This window comes from Hypomesus nipponensis, chromosome 2 (genome assembly GCF_054491055.1).
Source record: "Hypomesus nipponensis isolate SF chromosome 2, ASM5449105v1, whole genome shotgun sequence".
NCBI lineage: Eukaryota > Metazoa > Chordata > Actinopteri > Osmeriformes > Osmeridae > Hypomesus > Hypomesus nipponensis.
In genome coordinates, this window is record NC_140362.1 from 7,054,918 (window position 1) to 7,078,900 (window position 23,983).

The 23,983-nt window shown below is 39.9% G+C and overlaps 1 long non-coding RNA gene and 1 other non-coding gene across 2 annotated transcripts; both read right to left on the minus strand.

Annotated features, from left to right (window-relative positions):
- Nucleotides 1-569: 569 nt before the first annotated feature.
- On the minus strand, nucleotides 570-5,297 carry LOC146300619 (uncharacterized). The gene is made up of 3 exons (XR_014766416.1): nucleotides 2,193-5,297; nucleotides 1,556-1,622; nucleotides 570-1,461 (listed from the first exon to the last, which is right to left on the minus strand). It is a non-coding gene; the product is annotated as an uncharacterized LOC146300619 (long non-coding RNA).
- An 8,112-nt stretch (nucleotides 5,298-13,409) lies between these two features.
- Nucleotides 13,410-13,491, minus strand: trnas-gcu (transfer RNA serine (anticodon GCU)). Its single transcript has one exon. It is a non-coding gene; the product is annotated as a tRNA-Ser (tRNA).
- Between the last annotated feature and the right edge of the window lie 10,492 nt (nucleotides 13,492-23,983).

The following is a 23,983-nucleotide window of genomic DNA, read 5'->3' on the forward strand; positions in this document are numbered from 1 at the left end:
GGTTTCCTCCTTACGGAGGAATCCTAAATATAGCTGCAAGCAACAATGGAGGGGCCAAGCAGTCCAGAGCAGGACATGGCCTCCATAGCACATGCGCAACAATTAAGTCACAATAACCTGTTGCACTCATGCAACACACCTAGTTTGGTTGAAATATCTGTTTGCGTTCCAAAGTACTGAGTGTTCAAAGTGTTTTTTTCTGGTATAACACCACAGGCCTCCTCTGCTCCTCGTGGGAACGATGGAACCCAAGTTTGGTGACAATCGCACAAATGGTTGCTGAGATAGGCTCTTGCGTCTCGTTTGGCGGCTTCGCCGCTGCCTGAGTGTATGACACTTACATAATTGTGTGGTTAATATAGAATAGCAGACAGATATAAATGTATTGTTTAAAAGTTATGACCATTCTAGTGATGAATGAGAAAACAGGCTAAAGCATTTAGAATGTCAAGATTCATTTCACATCACCACTTCTCAAATACCTTTGCATTCAATAAATTGCATCTGAAAATAACGGACACCACCACTGAAATATGCATTTTATGTGTTCAATAAAACACACACTTTATTTGTTTTGAACATTAAACTGTGAGGGGAATGATATCTCAGCAAAACATACAACAACAAACTTTCTACTGTAAATATTTTTTTTTATAAATAACTGCAAAGCAGAAGATATATAAATGCATAAACTCAACTGCAATCCCTGGAGAGGGAGAAGACAGGGAGATAAAGAGGCAGGGGGAAGACAACACCAATAAACACATCCTTTTCCATCTACGCCTTGTCGCGATACTGGTCACACTCAGATGACTGCCAAAACTGAAAACAGTTCCTATTGCAAAGCAAGCAAAGTCGTTTGCCATTACATTTCGGCGCGCAAGAAACTACATTTGTTTTATTTTCAGTCCTATTTTTACGATCATAGCCATAGCATAGCCAGGCAGTGGTTCTCAAATCTGTCCTCAAATACCACCTGTTCTGCATGTTTTAGATGTTTCCCTGCTCCAACACACCTGATTCAAATGCATGTTTGTTACCAGGCTTCTACAGAGCTAGATAACGACCCATTTATTTCAATCAGGTGTGTTGGAGCAGGAAAACATCTCATATGCAGGACAGGTGGTACCTGAGGACCGATTTGAGAACCACTGTGTTACAGGATTTTTCCATTCTAGGGAATATGGGTTGTGTGAAGTGACGACAAAGGAGGGACTACAGGTTTTAGCATAATAATCAGATTATTATGAGTATTAGTCTTATGGGAAACAGAAACAAATAATATACATTGATACATACCCAGATGATGTTCCTGGCTGGGTATCAGGTTCAATCTCATTTTTCCATCTCCTCCTCGTCCTGGTCTTCCTCCAGCAGTTCCTGGTTCAGTAGGTCCTCCTCCTGTGTGGTAATCAACAGTCAGCTGCCTCCTCCTCTTGCAGGGATAGTCTTCCTTCACCTCTACAACAGAAAAAAAATCAAATTAGTAGCCTGCAGTGTGTTCTTCCCAAATCTGATAAACCATAACGTTGAACTGTGGACAGCCCTTTCACACCTTCCTTGCGAATAGTAAGATACAAACATCCTAAAATCACGTCTGTATGATGGATGGGTATAGCTATCTGCAAAAATATAGAAGGATGTTTCAGGACATGAGAAAATCAACAAGCTAAACTTATCCAACTGCAGTAGCACACCAGTTTCCAGGCAGTTCTGAACCTACCTATCCCAACCTCAGGCAAATGTACGGAAGCAACAACATTGGCCCAAAAAGTTATTGATCTTTAGCTAAAATATGACTTAGTATTGCTAGTAACTATTTACTTCACACACACAAAAAAGTTGATATAAGAAGAGATTTGCTGCTTGCCTGTCAACAAGCACCGATTGGGTGAAGTCGAAAAACTAACTAGCAGCGTAGTTACTCCTCCGCGTAACTATCAAGGTTTTACTATAGTCCACAATCGGCTAAATTGCCCAAAAAGTTATAAATATTTAGCTTAAAGTGTACATGGTGGTCCTAGCTAATGTTTATTATCCAGGTTTCCCAAAATTAGCTAAATCGTTCTTCTTTTTGCTCACGTCACTCCAGTCCTAGTTCTACAAATAAATGCTTCGTAACTAAAACATTTGACTTTTAATTTGAACAATGTTGACAATATTGATAACACATGTCAAGAAACTTGTCTTACCTCGTATGATCGACTCAGTTTTCAAAATGAAGCAGTAAATCCAACTCTTGCGGTGATCTTATACCATACCATAGATATCCTTTATATGTCTGTGCGGTCAGAAATAGGACTACCAGCAGTTTCAAAAACGTGTTTGTTTCGTTGCCACGGTGATGGTGCAGCTAGGATTGCTAACAAGCTAGGCAGAGAGAATAATATACATTTACCTAGCATCCACACCTCAAACAAGTTAACCTAGACGCAAAACTATAAATCCAATCAAAAAGATGAGGATATTTTCCGAGACCCAAGACTCTGCCGAAACCAGAGATGTCCTTTATATGTCTGTGCGGTCAGAAATATGACTCTACTGGCAGTTTAGAAATCGTCTTCCATGTGCTTTTTCTGAGAAATGTGTCACGAGATTTGCATTGGTCTCTAACGTGTTTGTTTGGTTGCCACGGTGATGGTGCAGCTATGATTGCTAACAAGCTGGGCAGAGAGAATAATATACATTTACCTAGCATCCACACCTCAAACAAGTTAACCTAGACGCAAAACTATAAGTCCAATCAAAAAAATGAGGATATTTTCCGAGACCCAAGACTCTGCCGAAACCAGAGATGTCCTTTATATGTCTGTGCGGACAGAAATACGACTCTACTGGCAGTTTAGAAATCGTAGTCCTTGTGCTTTGTCTGAGAAATGTGTCACTAGATTTGCATTGGTCTCTATGGGGCGAGAGTTGGACTTTGTCTCGCTTTCGTGGGGCTCTGAAAAAATGTGTAAGTCTGTTGGATTCCACAGACAACTGTCTACGACCAACACATAATTAGCTATCTATTGATCCAAAAATGGAGCATGAAGAGTGAAAATTGTGGCAATGCTGGCAAACTAGAAATAATTTTTGAAACTGATTTCGAAGCTCCCCTCCACTCTAAGCGTTTCAGTCAGCACTCTAGACTCTCACATAGACACCCATGTAAATCTCAGAAACGGTTTGAAAAACTAATGAAACATTATCAGTGATATTAAAAAAAGTTGAAAAGATATCAAAAGGCTGAATTACAGAAAAAATAGTTTAGGGTTTTGTCAACATTTTAAAGTTTAAATGGTGGCTGTAGCTGAAAGATTGAGGAAGAAGAAGGATTTGAAGTTTAAGAGGATTGAGAGGATTTGAGACAAAAAACCATGTAAAAAATATGATGAATATTGATATTTTCCATGAAATCCAAAATGGCGGCCGCGTCAATTCAGTTATTATGAAAAGTTATCAATGGCCAGGCTAGATATCTCACAAGACATCAAGAGACAAAGAAATTACTTTATTAAGGTAAACACTTCAACAGTTATTAGACAAAACACGTTTATGCTTCCGGCCACGCCCCCTTTTAGTCACATGACACAATTTTTGGAGGACATCCTTAGAATAAAGTTCCGAGTAGGCGTACTAACTTTGGTGTCACTGCTTCAAAGAACTGCTGAGATATGGCTTCACTTCCTGTTTTGCTGCTTTTCTGCAGAATATGATTGGCTGTACCGGACAAACAGTTTTGAAAATCAAATATCCTTCGATACATTTTGTGAGGCTTGGTCTGAAGATCATATCTGGTAATTGTGAAGAAGATTTGACAAAATTTGTAGGAGGAGTAGGCTTTTAAAGGTTTTTGATCAAACCGGAAATAGCGGAAAATCTATATAACCGGAAATTGACGACATGGTGTGCATTGCACTCGGCTTGATGCAGGGTACCTCATTTTTGAAGATGGGTCATACGGTTCGCTGCTTGGCCCCTAATAATACTACCAATTACAATAGGTGCCTCGCAGCTTCGCTGCTTGGCCCCTAATAATACTACCAATTACAATAGGTGCCTCGCAGCTTCGCTGCTTGGCCCCTAATAATACCACCAATAACAATAGGGTTCCCTCCTACCGGAGGAACCCTAACAATAGGTTTCCTCCTGACGGAGGAATCCTAATAAAACTAACAATAACAATAGGTTTCCTCCTGACAGAGGAATCCTAATAACTAGAGAGCATACAATTTCTGGGGAAATTGTGAGGGTGTGCTTGCGGCTGCCCCAGCTGCCCATAGTCTTCTGGTGTTTACATATTTAAAAAAGCATTTAAGTGTATGACTGCAGTTCTGACCATTGTGTTCCCTTGATAATAAGTTTGTAAAAATTACATGCACCACTCAGATGGAGGAGAGGTGATACTGGTTGGTTGGAAGAGAAGGAGGCCAAATGTAGCTCATGAAGATGCAGCGCTAGGTAACTTATTAAATTGTAATCAGATAAACAACTTGTTGGTTGCCCAACAAGAGGAAGACACAGCATCTGCTTCTTCAACTCCTTAATCCTCTCAGGGCACCTGTTGCACCGGGTTAGAAAGACATCAGCATAATGTAGCTAATTTTACACAATACATTAAGGATTAAAATCCTTAAAAAAAGCTATATTTAAAGGGTCAATTATAGGCTATGGGACGTCTAATATTACAGTTAGTCTAATTATGTGTAAGACCGTGTTTCTCAAGTGGTGGGTCCCGACTCCCGACCCAAGTGGATCGCAAGCTGGTGTAGGACTTATTGATTCATAAAACCATCTAAACTCCATATATTAATGTTTTCTGTTATTTAAAAGTAAGCTCAGACGTAGCAATGGAAAAGGCATCTTTGTAAACCATCCTGGTCTGTTGTTATGTGTAAACCGAACATTTCACTTAGCTACTTGACTTTAAATAATCACTTTGTATTCTACCAAATACAACAAAGCTGACTAGACTAGCTAGATTTTTTTTAGCTAACTGACTATCACTACGGCACTAGCTGGTGGCTGGACGATTTGTAGAGTACCTCCCAGAAGAGGTCTGGAACGGAAGACAAACAAGGTAGCAAGCTGTAGCTAGGTCTAACACTTGGTAGGGAGGACAGACCAAAAATTTCCTATCAGTTTTGCTCCGTTGTTCTTTCAATTCCGTATGTAACCTAACGTAACTTAAACTAATCCGAAGTCAGATTTCAGTTACCTCTATTAGTTTTCTCATAAATCCAGTTTTTAGGCGTGATTTTAGGTAATTTTTTGAAACGTTCCACCGCTTTAAGTCTTGAGTTTTGTGGCACCGAGAAGCTGTGAAGCTCCCTTTAAGAACGCCATTGTTCTACGTCACAGAGCTCTGCTTCCAGCCAGGGCGGGAAATATGACTTACATTTGTCATTTAGCAGATGCTCTTATCAGATTTTCTGCTCTTATCCAGACTTACATTCTTTGTACATTGCGAGCTAATGCGGTGTCCAGTACTTCGCTGTAAATAATTTTGTTAAATCGAGACCACAAATATGCAAATGTTTGTCACGTTTAGCACTACTGCTGTAATGTAAAATTTTGGCCACTTGGGGGTGTATTTAACGTTGAACAGGGTGTTTGTGTGTGCTTGTTGTGACATTGCCCATTATTTTCAAATACTTTGATTTGAACACGTCTGTTTGTTTATGATGGACAAAAAGTATAAACTAATCGTATTATAAATAATATACTTTATTTATAGGGATATGAAACCTATGGTCCAAAATGTAGTCATTGCCTGTGAAAAAAACCTACAGGTTGATAGCTCTCAGAGGACAATTGGGCACCTCTGCATCAATGGTGAAGGTTCAGGGGAGCAACTTTTATCTATTACTTCTATACTAACTATGACAGTTTGTCTTAACAGGGAGTCACCCCATTACAGGGCCCCCTGTCTCATATCACCAAACTGTACTTCTTCTAATCCTACCTGTATCTACTTTTATAGACATTGTCTGTTTTAATATTGCAAAGCCAAGTCTGTCCGTGCCGCACAGGCCCACTTGATCAGACAACCCAATGCTAAAACCAAACAAATACTAGTACTAAGTACTAATACTTATCTAAGATGGGTCCTCTGTGGATGTCTACATCCTCAAACAGAGTGACCTCACCCTTCATAAACTGCCTGCTGTCTGCCTGCCACTCTAAGCTTTATAACAGGCATTCTATACCTATCATTCATTGCTAATACATGTTCAGTAGGCAGGGCCTCCCATATATGGGAACACTTTCTGGGGCCCTGCCGTGGTGAGGCCCAGCCGCGATGCCAGCAATAATCATGTTCGTCCTAAATATTTTAAGAAATTATAACCAATTTTATTTTGAACTGAAATACTCACGATTAGGGCCTACTTAAAAAAAGCAAACATAAACATTGTATTGTTGGCTTAACCGGTGAAGACCTCACCCTTTGTAACGAGTGGTGCGAACGCAGGGTTGGACCAAGTGTTGATTATTAAACAGAGTCAGGGTACAGGACAGACTACACAACATAACGCTAGACCAAGTTAGCCGGTGACAATGCTAGACAATGGTTGTTGTTGCTTGCTTTCCAGTCAACTTCGAAAGATGCTCCCAGCCAGGCTGCAGAGACCATCGATATATCTATGGCAGAGACGAGCAGCAGTAGCCGCGATGCTAGCCAAGAGGAAGCTAGTTAGAGCAAAGCTGACACTGAGAAAGTGCATGTTCTGCATTGCTCATTGCTCTGAGGATATTCTGCACTTTACCATAACCACTTAACTGTGGCAGGAGGAAAAAGGTCCTTAAGTAAACTCAAAATCATAAAAATGACTTGTGCTCCACAATGAGCCAGGAGAGGCTCAATCACAATACTTGCCATTGCGTGTGAAATGGCTAAACAAGTTGACTTCAAATACATTATAAAAGACTGCATCCAGAAAAACAAGGAAGATAGCTGTATAATAGGCAAAGATGAAGACAGGTAAATTGCATTTTATACTAGAAAATGTGGTGTGAGTGTAGCAGATCTCGGTGTGTCAAATTGTTATTTTTATGTTTGTGTGTGTCTGGCCCGGCGCCACACAAGTTGTTAAGGCCTCTCAGTTATATTTGTAAAACTTTATGTGTAAGTTTTATGTATAAAGATGTATTTGTTTTTCTATAATGTAGCTCCCATCACTGAGTAAGTCTCTCTCAGTTAACATATGTTTTATGTAGAGAGAGAGAGAGCACACACGTACATGCGTTAATAAGTAGCCTAAAGACCTATTAGGGGGGCCCATTCACTGAACCTTTTCAGGGGCCCAGCCATTTCCATGGGCGGCCCTGCCAGTAGGCCTACAGTGTTTGGTCATTTAAATTCTCTCTCTGTTTTGAGCTCTGCATTTACCTGCTCGAACACTTGCAAATTCCCTTTACATCCAACTTCAAGGTGATCTATGTGCAGTAGCTCAAACACCACACAGAGACACGATTCTTTATCACTAACTCTGACTAAATGATTGAATCGTTTCATCAGTTTACTTACAACAGTATGTACTCTGTTCCATATTTTATCATCAAAGTAATGTTCGTGGAGTTTAAAGTTATTTGTAATTATATTAAACGTTACAAGGTGCACTGGCATTTGAAATACTAGGTTACGCTACGCGTGATAATGTCGATCATGATCCCATTTGTTAAGGTTTCTAATGGTAATTTACCACAAAATGATACCTAAACTTTTGCAAGTGGCTATGTGTTGCTCCCCCTCACCTATGAATGCAATTTCAGTAGTTCTTGTTTTTTTTTATCTGCCATAGAATTTCTTTTCCATTGATTGCCAGAAAGAAAGAATATTCGCGCTTTTTTTAAAATAGTTTTGCATTTCCTGACAGACAAAAAAGGTAATGATTGGTTCCGATTTGTGCTAAGTGACAACAGCATTTGCATATCACAACCATGAATCATTTCGGTAGAAACATGTATTTAAAAAGTCACCAAGAGAGTGGGTTTTATATTACCAACGTTTGTTTTTTGATCTGCACACTGTAAATATACATGTAAAGTGTCTAAAATATATATGTTTTAAACCAGTAACCATGACCGATACTTGCATCCACATACGGGTATATATAATACGGCTAGTAGCACAACATGTGATGTGAATCAGTTAATTGAGCTTTGGAAGCAGGCTAGCATGAATCAAGCGCGGGAGTTACAGAGGCTCAAAACGTCTGACGTCACAGGTTTCTCAAAGACTCATTCAGGGAGCCAAAACATAAAATGTATGGCTTTCGATTTTCTTTAAAATTTGACTGATGACGTCTTTATACGTAACCTTGCATTTCAGGAAGTGTCAATGTTGTGCCGACATGCTGAAAAAAGTTACATGGGAAAAACCAACCTTTTTCTCAATAGAACGTTCAGATTTCAATGCATTCCTATGGGATTTTCATCAACATGACTTCAACTTGATTTTTCTCAAAATGTATATGTTTTAAAATTGACTAAACATACCTTATTTTGAAGAAAACAACCTAAACTTTCGTTTAAGATATGTCTCCCGGTTGTGCCGACCTTCTATGAAAGGTAGCCAAAGCAACAAAAACTATAAACATTATTTTCATATACTTTCTCAATGTGCATTGCAACCAACATTTGATAGCATTAAGGGGTAAGTGTCTACATGTTAACTGGCATGTTTGTTTTTAATATCTCGCTAGTAGTCGCTAGTTATAGAGCTAAGAAAAGGACGTGGACCTTAAAATTCCGGTGCCAGATTTCTCAGTGGCGTTCTTAGCTACATTCAGGCTAACTTAGCATTCGATTCAATGCGTTTGCTACCGGCGTTCCACAGTATTTGACAGTTGGTTAGCCTTGGCCAAAAATGACGCGTTCTATTGTCCTCCCTACACTTGGTAACACTGCAGATATTAGCAGATGTGCTGAGGTAACAGCTAGAGCTAACTCCTCTGTGAAATAGCAGGCCACTGTTTCCGAAAGTAGATCTACTAGCTTAGCTCTAATAATATCAGCGTAGTAGCTAGAGCTATCATATGTAGCTAGCTAGCTACATTTTACGTGTTTCATATCACAATGTAAAACGAAAACATTTGGCAGACCGGTGTAAAAATTGACCTAATCTCTAGCTATGAAATGTCATTGCAAGTTTTTCCCTTCTCGTGATATTTTCAGGCATTTAGCCTACTCATATTGCATTCATTCATTAATAAAGAACCCCCTTTGAAGCTTATTTTAACAACGACGTACCAGCAGTAGCTATCTCAGATGGAATCGCGATTAAAATAGTACCATCTGCTAACTGAAAATATGCCCCCAAAAACGTGAATAAGCTTGACATTTAGTTAAGGGAAAATCACTCATTCATAAAAATGTCAGTGGTAGCGATCATTGTCAGTAACAAGGCAAAATGCGATATAGCCCTGCTGTGTGGAGAAGCTGCCCCGGTAAATTGTAGGCTACTACTACTTACTAGCCTGTCTTGGTAGCGATTGCGTTGGTTTTATTGTGAGAATGCTGTTAAGCATTTTCAACTTCTCAGTTCTTCCGCTGTTTTTTGGCCTTTAACTAGTCCTGCATACTTTCACCGATTCCTACAATTTTTGTATCAAAACGTTCAGCTCATTCATGAAATGATGGCTATGACTTCTAGTATTTCTCACTTTTATACTTTTTAAAGAATTAAGGTTTTTGTGCAAATTAAACATTTAGCTCCTTCTTGATTTTTATGATTGAGCAGCCAGCAGAGTGGCACACTGCTGGCTGCTCTTTTTCTGGTATTCAACTAAATTGTCAAACAAATTCCTCTGACGTTCATATAGTTTAACTTACAGAAACAAGTTATACCTTAAAATGTAGGAAAACGTGTCCTCTTTCAGTCAATGTAACTACTAAAGAGCTCACATTTACAGATTTTCAGCTTTGAGCCTTGAAGCGAGAGCAGCCTTTCAAATTCTCTCACTAACTTCAATGGAGAGGTGGGTAAAATTCGTCAGAGAATTTCGAAAGTAGACGTGTTTTTAAACTGCCGGTAGAGTCGTATTTCCCGCACAGACATATAAAGGACATATCTGGTTTCGCGAGAGTCTTGGGTCTCGGAAAATATCCTCATTTTTTGGATTGGACGTATAGTTTTGCGTCTAGGTTAACTTGTTTGAGGTGTGGATGCTTGGTAAATGTTGGTTATTCTCTGCCCTCAGCGCATTAGCAGCCATAGGTGCACCATCACCGTGGCAACCAAACAAACAAGCATCATGAAAGCAGAATTGGGTAACGTTTTGGAAACTGCAGGTAGAGTCGTATTTCTGACCGCAGAGACATATAAAGGACATCTCTGGTTTCGGCAGAGTCTTGGGTCTCGGAAAATATCAATTTTTTGGGGATTGGACGTATAGGTTTGTGTCTAGGTTAACTTGTTTGAGGTGTGGATGCTAGCTAAATGTGTCATTCTGTCTGACCAGCTCGTTAGCGAGTACAGCTGCTCCATTGCCGTGGCAACCAAACAGACACGCACCATGAAAGCAGAATTGGGTAACGTTTTGGAAACTGCAAAAAGAGTTGTATTTCTGACCGCACAGACACCTAAAGGATATCAATGGCTTTGGCAGAGTCTTGGGTCTCGGAAAATATCCTTATTTTTTGGATTGGACGTATAGTTTTGGGTCTTGGTTAACTTGTTTGAGGTGTGGATGCTAGGCAAATTTCTGTTATTCTCGACGAACCAATAAAGTTCATCATTGGACATCAAACCCAATTACTAGCAACTGTCGGTTTATGCCAATAATACAATTACTCCGTTAACATGTGTAATTAGTTCAGTCAAGACAATCACGTATTAGATTTGAGCATTTATTGTTACATGCAGCTGCGGCGCCAGAATAATTGTTATGCAGGTGCTGAGGGGGTGCTAGATCGTTGACAGGGGGAGCTGCGCAATTATATATATATTTATTTTGGTGAGCAGTCTCACGAGCCCTACTTACCCGGCGTCATGGAGCCGACCAGCTAGCGTTGTTAGCTGTAGCTGTGTTTGCGCTGTTGCTCAGCAAGCAACCTATCATGCCGGTGTGGTGTAGGAGGGCCGATCAACAGGCACATCAAACATACATTTAAGAAAAGTAAGACTTGAATTTACAGCACGTAATGTCACATTAAATAATGTATTTGAACTCAAGCTTGTGATGTGCGTCGCTGTATCATTGCACGGTTTATCACAGCCTGGAAACATACCGATCTACAACCGATGCAAGCAAACCGCATTTATCACAATTCAAGTTTTAATTAAACAAGCACAACATTCAGCATTCAATCAAATATCAAAATCAAAAAGCACCCAGAGCACTGGGGAATCAGTATTCACCATATTGGTGATAATTATTACTTAGTAACAGTCTCAAATATTCTTAAAGATTTTTGCATATTGATATTCATTGCACAACATTTTAGACTTTCAGTCAAGGGCAACATTATGTCATCAAAAAGCACCCAGATCACTGGGGAATCAGTATTCACCATATTGGTGACAATTATCACTTAGTAACAGTCTCAAATATTCTTAAAGATTTTGCATATTTACATTCATTGCACAACATTTTAGACTTTCAGTCAAGGGCAACATTATGCCATCAAAAAGCACCCAGATCACTGGGGAATCAGTATTCACCATATTGGTGACAATTATCACTTAGTAACAGTCTCAAATATTCTTAAAGACTTTGCATATTTACATTAATTGCACAACATTTTAGACTTTCAGTCAAGGGAAACATTATGCCATCAAAAAGCACCCAGATTACTGGGGAATCAGTATTCACCATATTGGTGACAATTATCACTTAACAGTCTTAAACCAGGACAATGCGACGGTTGTTGTGATTGATGGAAAATACATCAATGATGCGCTGAACATCCAGAGCCTTCGCTCTTCGTGTATTGATGGCCAAAATTGCCAAGTTGCTGTTTTGGTCATCCCCACAGTTGCTTCTAAGATATGTTTTCAAGCGTCGGAGACAGGAAAAAGATCTCTCACATGACACAGATGTCACAGGAAGTGTCAGGGATATCAAGATTAGTTTATGCAAGTCCATAAACGCATCTTTATATGGTTCCATAAGTAACAGCAATTCAGTAGTGTTTTTAAACGAGTGTCCTTGTTTTGTTTTTCTTTCAAGCAAACGCCGGACTTGGTGCATCTCGGCGTTTAGATTTTCTTCAGTGATGCCATAAAACTGTGCCATGGGCAATAAACACTTCTTGTCTAAGAAGGACTTGTGTTGTGGGCTGAGAGCTGCGACCCCCATCATCACATCGTCGGCATCTTTAGAGAAGCGTCTCGTCAATTCACTGACCAGTCTGTCAACAACTTGATAGAAGCAGTCGGTGCGCAGATCATCAGAGTTGCGAGCGCGGTGTATAGGAGCCTCAACAATAAAGTCCTTCAGTCGCTGGCTTTGTGGTCGGGCATCTCTCCTTTGTGGTGATATGCTCCCCGATGCTAGGCCAACCTTGGCACACAGTTCATTTGCACGGTTTTGTATATCGCTCCAATATTCCTCAGAACGTTTTTCAGAGAGTGCTGTGACGACAGATTGGATCAGATCACTTGCTGATGAGATGTCGAGGTTGGGTGACTGCAGCTGGTCTGAAGCAAATTTGGTGATCCGGAATATGTCCTCAAATAAAATGAGGCGCAAAACAAACTTTTGGTCGATAAGACCCTGCATTGCCCTGGCATCTATTTTTCGCCTCGCATTTGTTTGTACTCGAACATCCTGCAAAGTGGCCAGAATGGTAGGGAGAGATTTTTTAATTGCCCACAATGCAGAGTGCTGACATGCCCAACGTGTTTCACTAAGTTTCTTCAACTCGACTGGCTGTTCAGATGGTTCAAGCTCCTTCTGTTTTTTATTGAAGATGTCATGGACCACTGAACCAGAAAAAAAATTGTAGAGCATTTGTACAATCTCGAAAAACTCAGCAGCAGGCTGGATATTTTGTACACAGTCTACTAGAACAAGATTAAGTCTATGTGCATGACAGTGCACGTATAATGCTTGAGGCACCTCTTTTCGGAACTTTTCCTGCACCCCGTTGTTGCACCCCGACATCACCGCAGCTCCATCATAGCATTGGCCAATGCAGGCGTTGACATCAACTTGCATTGACTGAGAGTTGTTTTAATACATTTACATTTAGTCATTTAGCAGACGCTCTTATCCAGAGCGACTTACAGTAAGTACAGGGACATTCCCCCCGAGGCAAGTAGGGTGAAGTGCCTTGCCCAAGGACACAACGTCATTTGGCACAGCGGGGAATCGATCCAGCAACCTTCTGATTACTAGCCCGACTCCCTCACCGTTCAGCCATCTGACTCCACTAGAATTTCAATTTCATAAGGCGGACATGTCATAATGATGACTCGCCGACGAGGATGAGATACGAACTCACGCGTGCAGAGCACAATGGATTAGCAGTCCATCGCCTTAACCACTCGGCCACCTCGTCATTCACACATAATAGACCGTAGAAGTGAATCCGCGTCCAATCCCTCAGCTGGCGTAAAGGTTAAAAACTCCTCCATCACATTCCCAGCATGTAGGTAGCGGACTACTACAGAAATCTGCTCTTTTTTGCTAATGTCTTTACTTTCGTCGACAATTAAGGCAAAATAACCAGCATCTCCCACTTCATCGCTGATCTGTTTTCTTATCATATCAGCCATTATAGCGATTATCTCGTTTTGCACTTTTTTGCGTTTGACGGACTTTCAGCTATCTTTTTCGCAACAGTTTTGTCAAACATACTGATAACATTGAGGAGTTCGACAAAGTTTCCCTTGTTCGTGGAGTGCTTATCCTCTCTGTGGCCACGCTGAGCAATGCATTGACATGCCGTGTAGCGCAAACTCTCCACCACAGCCTTCATATAGCGACGATTTTCTTCGACCACTTTACTATGTCCCTTATTAATAATGTTAAGTATTTTTGAGCCATCTTTCACCCTCTGCTTAAATTCACACCATGCCTCCATGGAAAACTTGTGTGCAGCACTAGCATTATGGGCTTTAAAACTCTGCTGTGCTTTACGCCAGTTCTGGAATCCAGAATTTGTGAAGGATGGCTCTAGACGGAGACCATGGCCACCAACCGCTGCTGCAAAATGCCTGCATGAAAAGCAAAATGCTGCATCCTTTTCAACAGAATACTCTAGCCAGTCAAAATGGTCAAACCATCTAGACTGGAAGCTTCTTTGCTGGTTTCCAAACATCTGGGCTGGGTATTTTCGGATAGGGCGTCTTGGTCCTTCATCTGGTTTCTGTCTTAAATCCACGATAGGCCCGTTAATACTTGAACTTGTTATGCTAATGTTAATGGAACTGGCCGTTGTGCTAACTGCCGTCCCTGCATCCCCGGCAAACGTATCAGCGGCCTGCTCCGTGTCAGACTCACGATTAACATCTGAACTGTTGTCAACCTCGGGTTGAGGTAGTTGTATACTCTCAGTTTCATTAGCTCTAACTAAATCAGAATTTCGAGATCGCTTACTTGGCACTGGCAGAAGGATCTTTATGCTTAAGAATGTAAAGCGCGGGAGCGTGGTTACATTTTACGTGAATGCTACGTAAGACGTCTCCTACAAGTTGATGACAATCAAAATCGAAATAACGAAAAGTATTTTATTTATTTTTTCTTCACCATGCTGTTCAGGGCTTTCATAGAATTCCGCCTGAATATAATTGATTCCCCAAAAAATTTAGTGAAGCACCCCCAAGCCCCTCCCTGGCGCCGCCCATGGTTACATGACATGGACATGTAGATTTACTTTGGCGGAGTGGATGATCTAAGGGAAGCACTCCCTGCCTCCTCGATACAACACATACATACATGACATATGATGCAAGGAGCAATAGAGATATAATCCCCTTGTTGGATAGACATACAGACACAAGGTCCCTTAAAAAGGGGGGGGGGGGGCACATATAAAATGTGTTGTAATTTCTAGACCGTTCACCTGATTTGGATGTAAATACCCTGAAATTAAAGCTGAAAGTCTGCACTTAAAGCACATCTTGATTGTTTCATTTCAAATCCATTGTGGTGGTATACAATGCCAAAATGATGACAATTGTGTCAATGTCCAAATATTTATGGACCTGACTGTATAAAGGACATGTCTGGTTTCGGGAGAGTCTTGGGTCTCGGAAAATATCCTCATTTTTTGGATTGGACGTATAGGCGTATATTTGCGTCTAGGTTAACTTGTTTGAGGTGTGGATTCCAGCTAAATTTGTGATTCTCTCTGCCCAGCTTCTTAGCGATCACAGCTGCGCCATCACCGTGGCAACCAAACAGACACGCACCATGAAAGCAGAATTGGGTGACGTTTTGAAAACTGCCAAAAGAGTTGTATTTCTGACCGCACAGACACAAAGGATATCAATGGTTTCGGCAGAGTCTTGGGTCTCGGAATATAACCTTATTTTTTGGATTGGACGTACAGTTTTGCGTCTAGGTTAACTTGTTTGAGGTGTGGATTCTAGCTACATTTCTCATAATCGAGCTAGCGCAATGGCTCTCCATAACTAAAAACGGTTAGACTTTTTTTCCACATTCGACCAAACAAGATATGTACATTGAGCTTAAAGTGTACATAATCTAGCTAGATCGTTTTTATTTTAGCAAGTTTTACAGAAATCTGCAAAAATCGAGACTCGACTGTCATAGCTGACAGCCAAACAGCCAAACCAGGCCTGGGGTAAGTGTTTGCTGCAGCTGGTGTTAATCCTATGAACAAACACTAAGTAACTGGAAAACTTTAACTGTTATTTGACGATATTGAACACATATGTAAACTAACTTGTCTTTACTCTAAATATCTTCTCCGTTTTCAATTTGAAGTTGTACATCTAGTTTATGTAGGAAATCTTCCATTGCATCCTCTAGCTTCACGCCTTCGGTTATTATTCAAGCCTACGGTGTGAATACATACCACTTTGACACACTTGCAAGAAATGATCCGCTGGTCAGATGTAGCATGATCTTGTTATTTACGTATAAAAAACTCACCAGTGACAACAACAACATCGGCAACCCTGCACTATGAATTATAATTTTGATGTAATCTTAAAGTGTCTGAACAGGACTGGGTGTGCAGGCACGCATGATTAGTTTCTCCTCTGTTTTGAGATTCTAGGTTAGAAATGTTGCCAGTCTGTTGCCAATGACCAGCGGTTGCTACGTTTTTCCTGCAAGTTCCAGTCATTCCAGTGTTGTCCTCTTACCTTCAAATTAGTTCAATCCAGACTTCAGCAACTGGTTTTCTGCTCAATTTTCACATTTTCCTGCAGCTCATCTTTCTGAAATGTTCCCCTTTTTGTTTTGCATTTTTTTCTTCTTCTTTTCTTCTTTTTTCTGCCTTCATCTTGCTCCAGGTCCTTTCAAAAATACATTTCACAGCAGTATCTTCCAACTGCCAGTACCTTTGCATGTTTTTCCCTCTTTTCTGTACTTTTCTGCCTTCATCTTGCTGCAGGTCCTTTCTAAAATAAATTTTAGGCCCTTTGAAACTCCAGCAATTTTTTTTGTTGCAAAATGTTCACATTTGTATGAATTGTTTCTCTTCTTTCTGATTTTTTTCACATTGTTTAGCATTTTTCTTCTCTTTTCTGTAGTTTTATGCCTTCGTCCAGCTCCAGCCCCTATTTAAAATACCTTTCGGTCGCTTTGAAGCTTCAGCTTATAAATTTATTTCAGCTTTTTTAGCATGGTCAGCTATCCCCATTCAGGTTTTCAGCATTCTCACTGCTGTTTCGCAAGAACACCCAGGTGAAAAAAAAGTATACTTAAGAGTATTTCAAGCATATTCACATTTTCAATAGTCAATTTTAAATATACTAAGAAAAAGTGTACTATCTGTGAATATATAAAAAATATACTACCATCATGCTTTTACCAATTTTAACATTAATACATTGAACACACTTAAAAAAAATTGTACTACAGTACACAGTAAATATATTATAAAAATACATACTTTAAGTAAAACGTATATGTAATTTCTAAAGTGTACAACTGGAACTTTGTGTTTAAACATATTATTTGTATATTTTAAAATGCATGCTAAAAATTATCTTTGTAACAATGCACTTAAAGTTAACTTTAAAAATAAACATTTTAATATGCTGAAATGTTAGGATATTTTAAGATACTTTCAAAGTCCCTTCATCAGCCTTCAGTGTACTGGTATACATTTGCTGTACTGTAGTGTGGAGTAGAGTAAAGTACCTCTTTTTTTCTTCTGGCTTCTTTCAAGATCTCTATTTAATGCTCAACACTTGAACGGGGGCTTATTACTTGAGGAATTATTTTCGGTATCGTCTCAGTTGCACTATCAGGGCTTTGAAATACAGTGACTTGCTAAAGTAGGAAAATGGCTTGTAGAACATAACATTTCATAATAATTTCAGTTAATCAAACAGCTGCAAGACTTAGTGAAATGTTATAGGCTAGCTAGCAAGCTAACGCTAGCATTGCTAACGTTACTAATTCAACTTTGGTAGTGTAAACAAGCTCTTTTTAAGCTTGTTTTAGATGTAATTGTATATGATCGTGTGGACCATGAGACGCGGTATCTTTTCAAAACTTGTATTTTACCACTGTTCTTCTTGACATAGCCATTCGAACAGGCCATACTGATTTCACGTAAACTAATGGTTTCAGCATTAAGCCTAAAGCAACTCCCGGGGGACAAAACACCCTTGTCCTTTATCACATAGAAAGGTCTGCTACAATAGGCTATCCTCATGATTTGCAAGGTAGCTAACTAAACGTATACAAAAATAATTTCGTAGACATAAAAGTGGATTCTGCCACTAAATGAGTGGCTTTATTTCTGGAAATAAAATGTTACACAATGCTGTAAGATCGCTCGTGCGTAAGATATACTCGTGCATTGCTCTTGGTACCCAGAATGCCCTGCGGCAAGCTGAAAAGCTACTAAGTTAAGGGCATTAGCTTGGTTAAATAAGCATTGTTTTGAGTTCAATTGTTGTATTCGTTTTGTTTTGATATGTGTAATGCTATGGTCTATAGTTTAGATAATTTGAGTGTTCACCTTGATTGTGAATGTTGTCTAGTTAGATAGCTATCCAAGCTATCCGTAGCTAGAAGCATATTGGTAGATAATCCATCAAGAGTGTAATTTTCGCTCAACGTTGGTTGCATAATGGTACATTCTTATTAAAAGTGCGACTTGGACAAAATTCCCCTCTGGGGGTCCAGGTAAAAAAAAGTATAATTTAGGTATACTTAATCATAGCATACTTGAGTATACTTGAAGACTGATTAGTCATCAGTATACTTAAAATTATTGAATGATTAATTAATTTGAAGTGTGCTATTTTGGAACAATTTATTTTGTATTAAATATATTTAAATTGTAATTAAATTGTACTAAAGCACAATTTAAAGTGTACCAAGTGTACTTTTATGTGCTAAAGTGGAACAACTTCAAGTATACTTAGTACACTTTAAGTATATGGACATCGCCGTATACTTAAAGTGTACTAAGTATACTTGAAGTTGTTCCACTTTAGCATGTAAAAGTGTACTTAATATACTTTAAATTGTGCTTTAGTACAATTTAATTACAACTTAAATATATTAAGTTGTTCCAAAATAGCACACTTCAAATTAACTAAGTATTCAATAACTTGAAGTATACTGATGATTAATCACTCTTTAAGTATACTCAAGTATGCTAAGATTTAGTATACTTTGCACATTTTTTTTTTACCTGGGCAGCCTTTTCTAGTTATTTATTATTGTTTATTTTCGCGCCCCTAAGGCTCAGTCAATATTTGGACTACATAGACAACGTCGATGTCAAAAGGTTCGTCTTGGTCGCGATTGCGTTGGTTCTATTGGGATTTATGTTCAGTTGCACAGTTTAGGTTTTAATTAAGTTTTTGTGGCAAAAGTGAAGCTAACGGTGGCTAACTTGCTAGCCACAGTCACTGACGCTACTGACGTCACTAACGTAACAAAATATCGCGTGGGTGTATACCCCTTAGTCTTAGCCCTTCCCCTAGCTCAAAAAGAGTATTGGGACACCACTAGCTCTCACGGGAACGCGCAAAACGAAGGGGAAGGGGTAAGGGGGAGTATTGGGATTCGGCCTAAGGGGTATACACCCCTTAAAACCAAGTGAGGTCGGGAGCTTACTTGAAACCGAGGGCTATGTGAAAACTGCGCGACCGGCAACAATGGCGGCCAGATCATCCAGAGAGTCCGCTAAATATAATATTTTCGGCTTAATTAATTGATTAAAAAATTATGACAGTCTTGTTTTGTGTTATATACAGTCATGAACATATATATTTGCAACCATTTTCCTAATTGAAACGTTTCTAAAAATCGCTAGTTTGGTACGCTAATATTACAGTGCTGAATTGCACAACAGTCCCGCATTTCTTTGACTACCATGTCTACAGTTTAAAGTAAACTCCATTAGCAGCGAATTTCGTTTAAATCAGTGCATAACACTACTTGCTTTGGAGATATCGATACGTGCTAGATGACGTACCTGTAACCAAGTGGTGTCCCATTTCTTAGGGCTATGTAGCCCTTACCCCTTAGTTTCGAGGGCCAAGGGCTAAGGGTAAATTAAGGGGAAGGGGTAAGGGGAAGGGGTAAGGGGGAGTATTGGGATTCGGCCTTAGTCTCTAGCAAAGGCCTTGTGGATCTTGATGGTATTGCATTTCCGATTTTGTATGCCATGGTAAAAAGGTCTACAAATCCTTAAACATTGATAGTGAAGGCAAAGAAACACTTTAACAAAAGCTGATCTTGTTGGTATTGCATTTCCGATTTTGTATGCGATGGTAAAAAGTTACACAAATCCTGAAACATTGATTGATATATATATATATATCAATCTTTATTTCAGATGCCAAGTTCCATATAAAATAACAGACATAGAGCTATAAAAAAGAGAGAAAAACAAAAAGATAAAACATAGATAATACAGTGCATTAAAAAAAAGTATGAAGACTTTGGTGCCAATGACGTCTCAAGTTCCAAGTAAATCGATAGCAGCTCTTTAGTGGGTTGACCAGAGCCTCTACTTTTCAGTTCTCAGACTTGTCCAGTCGACACATGAAACCATACATCAGTTGTCTCAAGAGTGCCTTACAGGTTGGTACGTGCTTAGACACAAACAACTGACTGGCACTATACCACCTAGGCACATTAAGTAGCAATCTAAAAGCATCATTGTAGGCTACTTTCAGTATCTGTATACTCCTTTTCTTGTACATAGACCACAAATGAGCAGTGTACAATTGTGAAGTCAAACTGAAGTGGAGACAATTGGTAGTCGAACTGAAGTGGAGACAATTGGTAGTCAAACAATTAGTGAGACAATTAGTAAAGTGGGCGGAGACCTAATGCACCCGGGGCTTTAAAAAGGAGACGTCGGGAGCAAACATTAGTTGACGAACGGCATGAGTCGAGAGGAAGAGAGACTAGTCTGCTGGTCGCCAGCAAGAGATGCCCTACAAATGCCCGAATGACAGCCGGTAAGGAAACTAAACTCAACCTCCTCGCTGATGTAGCCACATAGTTGGCAGACGATCAACTGACGTCACTGAACCCTGTGTTGCCGGGGAAATTCATTCAATTCAACTTCAATTCAAGGGTACTAAGATGAGCAAGTCTGTAATGCTTTTGATGCTCTTGACCTATGGTGTTAGTGTAATTAACAGTTTTAAATGTTATATTGGGTTTAAAAACTGGAAAAATCTTATAAAAATGAACCGAACTAAATAAAAACAAAAAGGAGAAAAAGGAAAGTGATGAGTGGAATCCAGTCCTTTATTTTGGGGTAGAGGCATCAGATCCCTTTCAAGTGGGGTGGCACGAAACATCAGGAGAAACTTGACAACAATGGTGTTATGTAGGTTCTAAACAGGGAACATTTAACTGAATCTGAGCACATAGAAAACTTCCTTAAGAACATATTGGCCTTAGGGGTGGGCGATATGGCCAAAATCTTCTATCACGGTATGAGTAATTTTATATCACGGTATAACAATTGTTCTGCAAATTCCATTAAGAAATGGTACAAAATAACCATACCGTACTTCATCATTGCACTCTATTTATTTATTACTAACAAAAACAACACTTGAGCGTTACGATTGGCTGATGCACAGTCATGCCATCCGCGTGGTGACCTACTCACAGCTCAATGCGGATCCGTAATGCCCTCCGTCGAAAATTGCTCCCTGACATTTAATTGACTCATGTACTACAAAAATATAGTATAAGAGTATACCGCGGTTGAAACGGTATAGCCAAATCTCTCCCGATAGACACATTTCTACCGTCGCACGGTATATACTGTCATACCGCCCAGCCCTAATTGGCCTGAGAATGTATTTTACTGTCGAATGTGGATGGCACCATAAATATCTACTGATCTAACTATCAAGTCTGCAGAGATACTTTTATATCTATTATCAATTCTCACTGTGTTACTTTTAACACAATTAAATAGTACTGTAGTGCTCACGCCATAGATCAGCAATCTTCTCTGGACAACTAACTTTATCGATATCAGAAGGGAGGGGTGTTCTGTTACTATTTATGATCTTGACCTCCTTCCAGAAGTCAGTAAGATTGTTATTCTGCATCTTTCTGGCCAGCGAGTCTGCTCTCATTGTGTTTTCATTTCTCTTAATAAAACAAGTGCTTTTTTAAATCTTGCATTTGTGAGTTTTTTGTTATCAAGCAGCACTACCTGTCTGGGTCTGCCTGCCTCTGACCAGACTCTAAAGGCTTCTCTAGCAGCAGCATGTTGCTCAGACACAAACTCATTCCAGCCAGGCCGTGTGTTAGGGGCCTTACTCTTGTGATTAATAAAAGGTTCACTGGAAGCATAAAGACATTTGACAATATCATCATATCATCAGGGAGCAGCATTAACCTTGTTGGCCAACAAGGGTACACTCTCAACATTTAGCAGCATAGCAACTGGTATGTGATCAGTGGTGGCCAGCCCATAACATGTCTCTATACTTTCCAGTGAGTCATAAGCATCGGCTGTGGTCACAATATGGCCTAGCCAGGAAGTTGTGTGCCACGCTTCACTTACATAGGTAAAACTTGTATCAGGCAATAACGCTTGATATAATTAATTTAGTTTCATTACAGAACTGCTGCAGATGTTGTGCGAATAAACACTTATCTGACATGTCAGCATTAAAATCACCCATGACATCGACACAACATGAACTATTGTCCTTTATGAAGGACTGAATAAAAGCTAACCTGTTCTGAAATTCATCCTCATGGTCATAGGATTCATATGGTGTGTACACATTTAAAATAGTAAATTTATTTTAATTATGATTAAACTCCAACCCAATAGCCCAGTCAACGTTAAGCCGCACCACCTTTACCATTGGGTCATATTTTATGTTCCACAGTATAGCTACACCACCAGCTATCCTCCTACAAACCATCCTCATGCTGAGATCGGTAGTGGACTTTCCAGTACCATGAAAGTTCTTCTGTAGGGAGTTCAATTTGTCCAGATCTTGCTTGGCCATCCAGGTTTCTTGAAGGCAGACAATGTCACTCTCGTCCAGCAATGTGTCCACCACCAAACGTCTTTATCTATCAGCAGCAGTATGTCCTACTCGGAGGCCACGAGCGTTGTAGGATACAACCCTCATTAATGATCTACCACGGACCCATCAGGGCAGCTGGCCGGTGTGTCTGTCTTTTGGTCTCTACAGATAGGCCTACATTCACCCCAGCATCATGACTGAGCTGAAGCTCAGTACCCTGAGAGCGGGGTGTTTGCTCTCGTCTAGCTTTTTTGATAGTATAGACCAAGAGTAACTACCATACCACAAATGGCCCACCATTACCCATAGGTGGCGCTACAGGCCACGCCCTAAAGCATAAAGATACGAGGCTTTCTGGAATGGATAGGCCTCCTCCCTTCACTTCTTGGCTTGAAATAAAGGACCTTGTGGATCTTGATGGTATTGCATTTCAGATTTGGTATCCCATTGGTAATTCTGCAGAATTGATTTTTTCATACAGTTACAATTTGTCAAAAATGAACTTTTTCAATGGTTCGCAGTGTTTGGAGGAATCCGCCATTACTGCTTGCAGTTATATTTATTAGGGGCCAAGCTGCGAGGCACCTATTGTAATTGCTAGTTTTTCTATTATTAGGGGCCAAGTAGCGAAGCTGCGAGTCACTTATTGTTATTGTTAGTTAGGATTCCTCCGTAAGGAGGAAACCTATTGTTATTAGGGGCCAAGCAGCGAAGCAGCGAAGCTGCGAGGCACCTATTGTAATTGGTAGTATTATTAGGATTGTCAAGGGAGTCAATGGCAGCCCCTAGAACCCTTTGATAACTTTTTGTGAAATTTGGCAAACTTATTAAGAACAGTTTCTTCTATAGCTACACCAAGTTTCATGTCTCCCATTAGACCACTCTAAAAATTGTGTCATGTGAGTAAAAGGGAGCGTGGCCGGAAGCATAAACGTGTTTTGGCTAATAACTGTTGAAGTGTTTACCTTAATAAAGTAATTTCTTTGTCTCTTGATGTGATGCGAGATATCAAGCCTGACCATTGATAACTTTTCTTAATAACCGAATTGCCGCGGCCGCCATTTTGGATTTCATGGAAAAGTGTAAAAACCTTTTGCACGCCTCAATTTTTGTCGAAGGTTTACTAAATTTGGCATAGATGATCTTCAGACCAAGCTTCACAAAGGTGTCGGATGGACTTTCCATTTTCAAAACCGTTTGTTCGGTAGAGCCGATCAAGAGCGGCGGCGAAGCCGCAAAAGACACGTGAGAGCGTAACTCAGCAACCATTTGTGCGATTGTCACCAAACTTGGGTTCCATCGTTCCCACGAGGAGCAGAGGAGGCTTGTGGTGTTATACCAGAAAAATACACTTTGAACACTCAG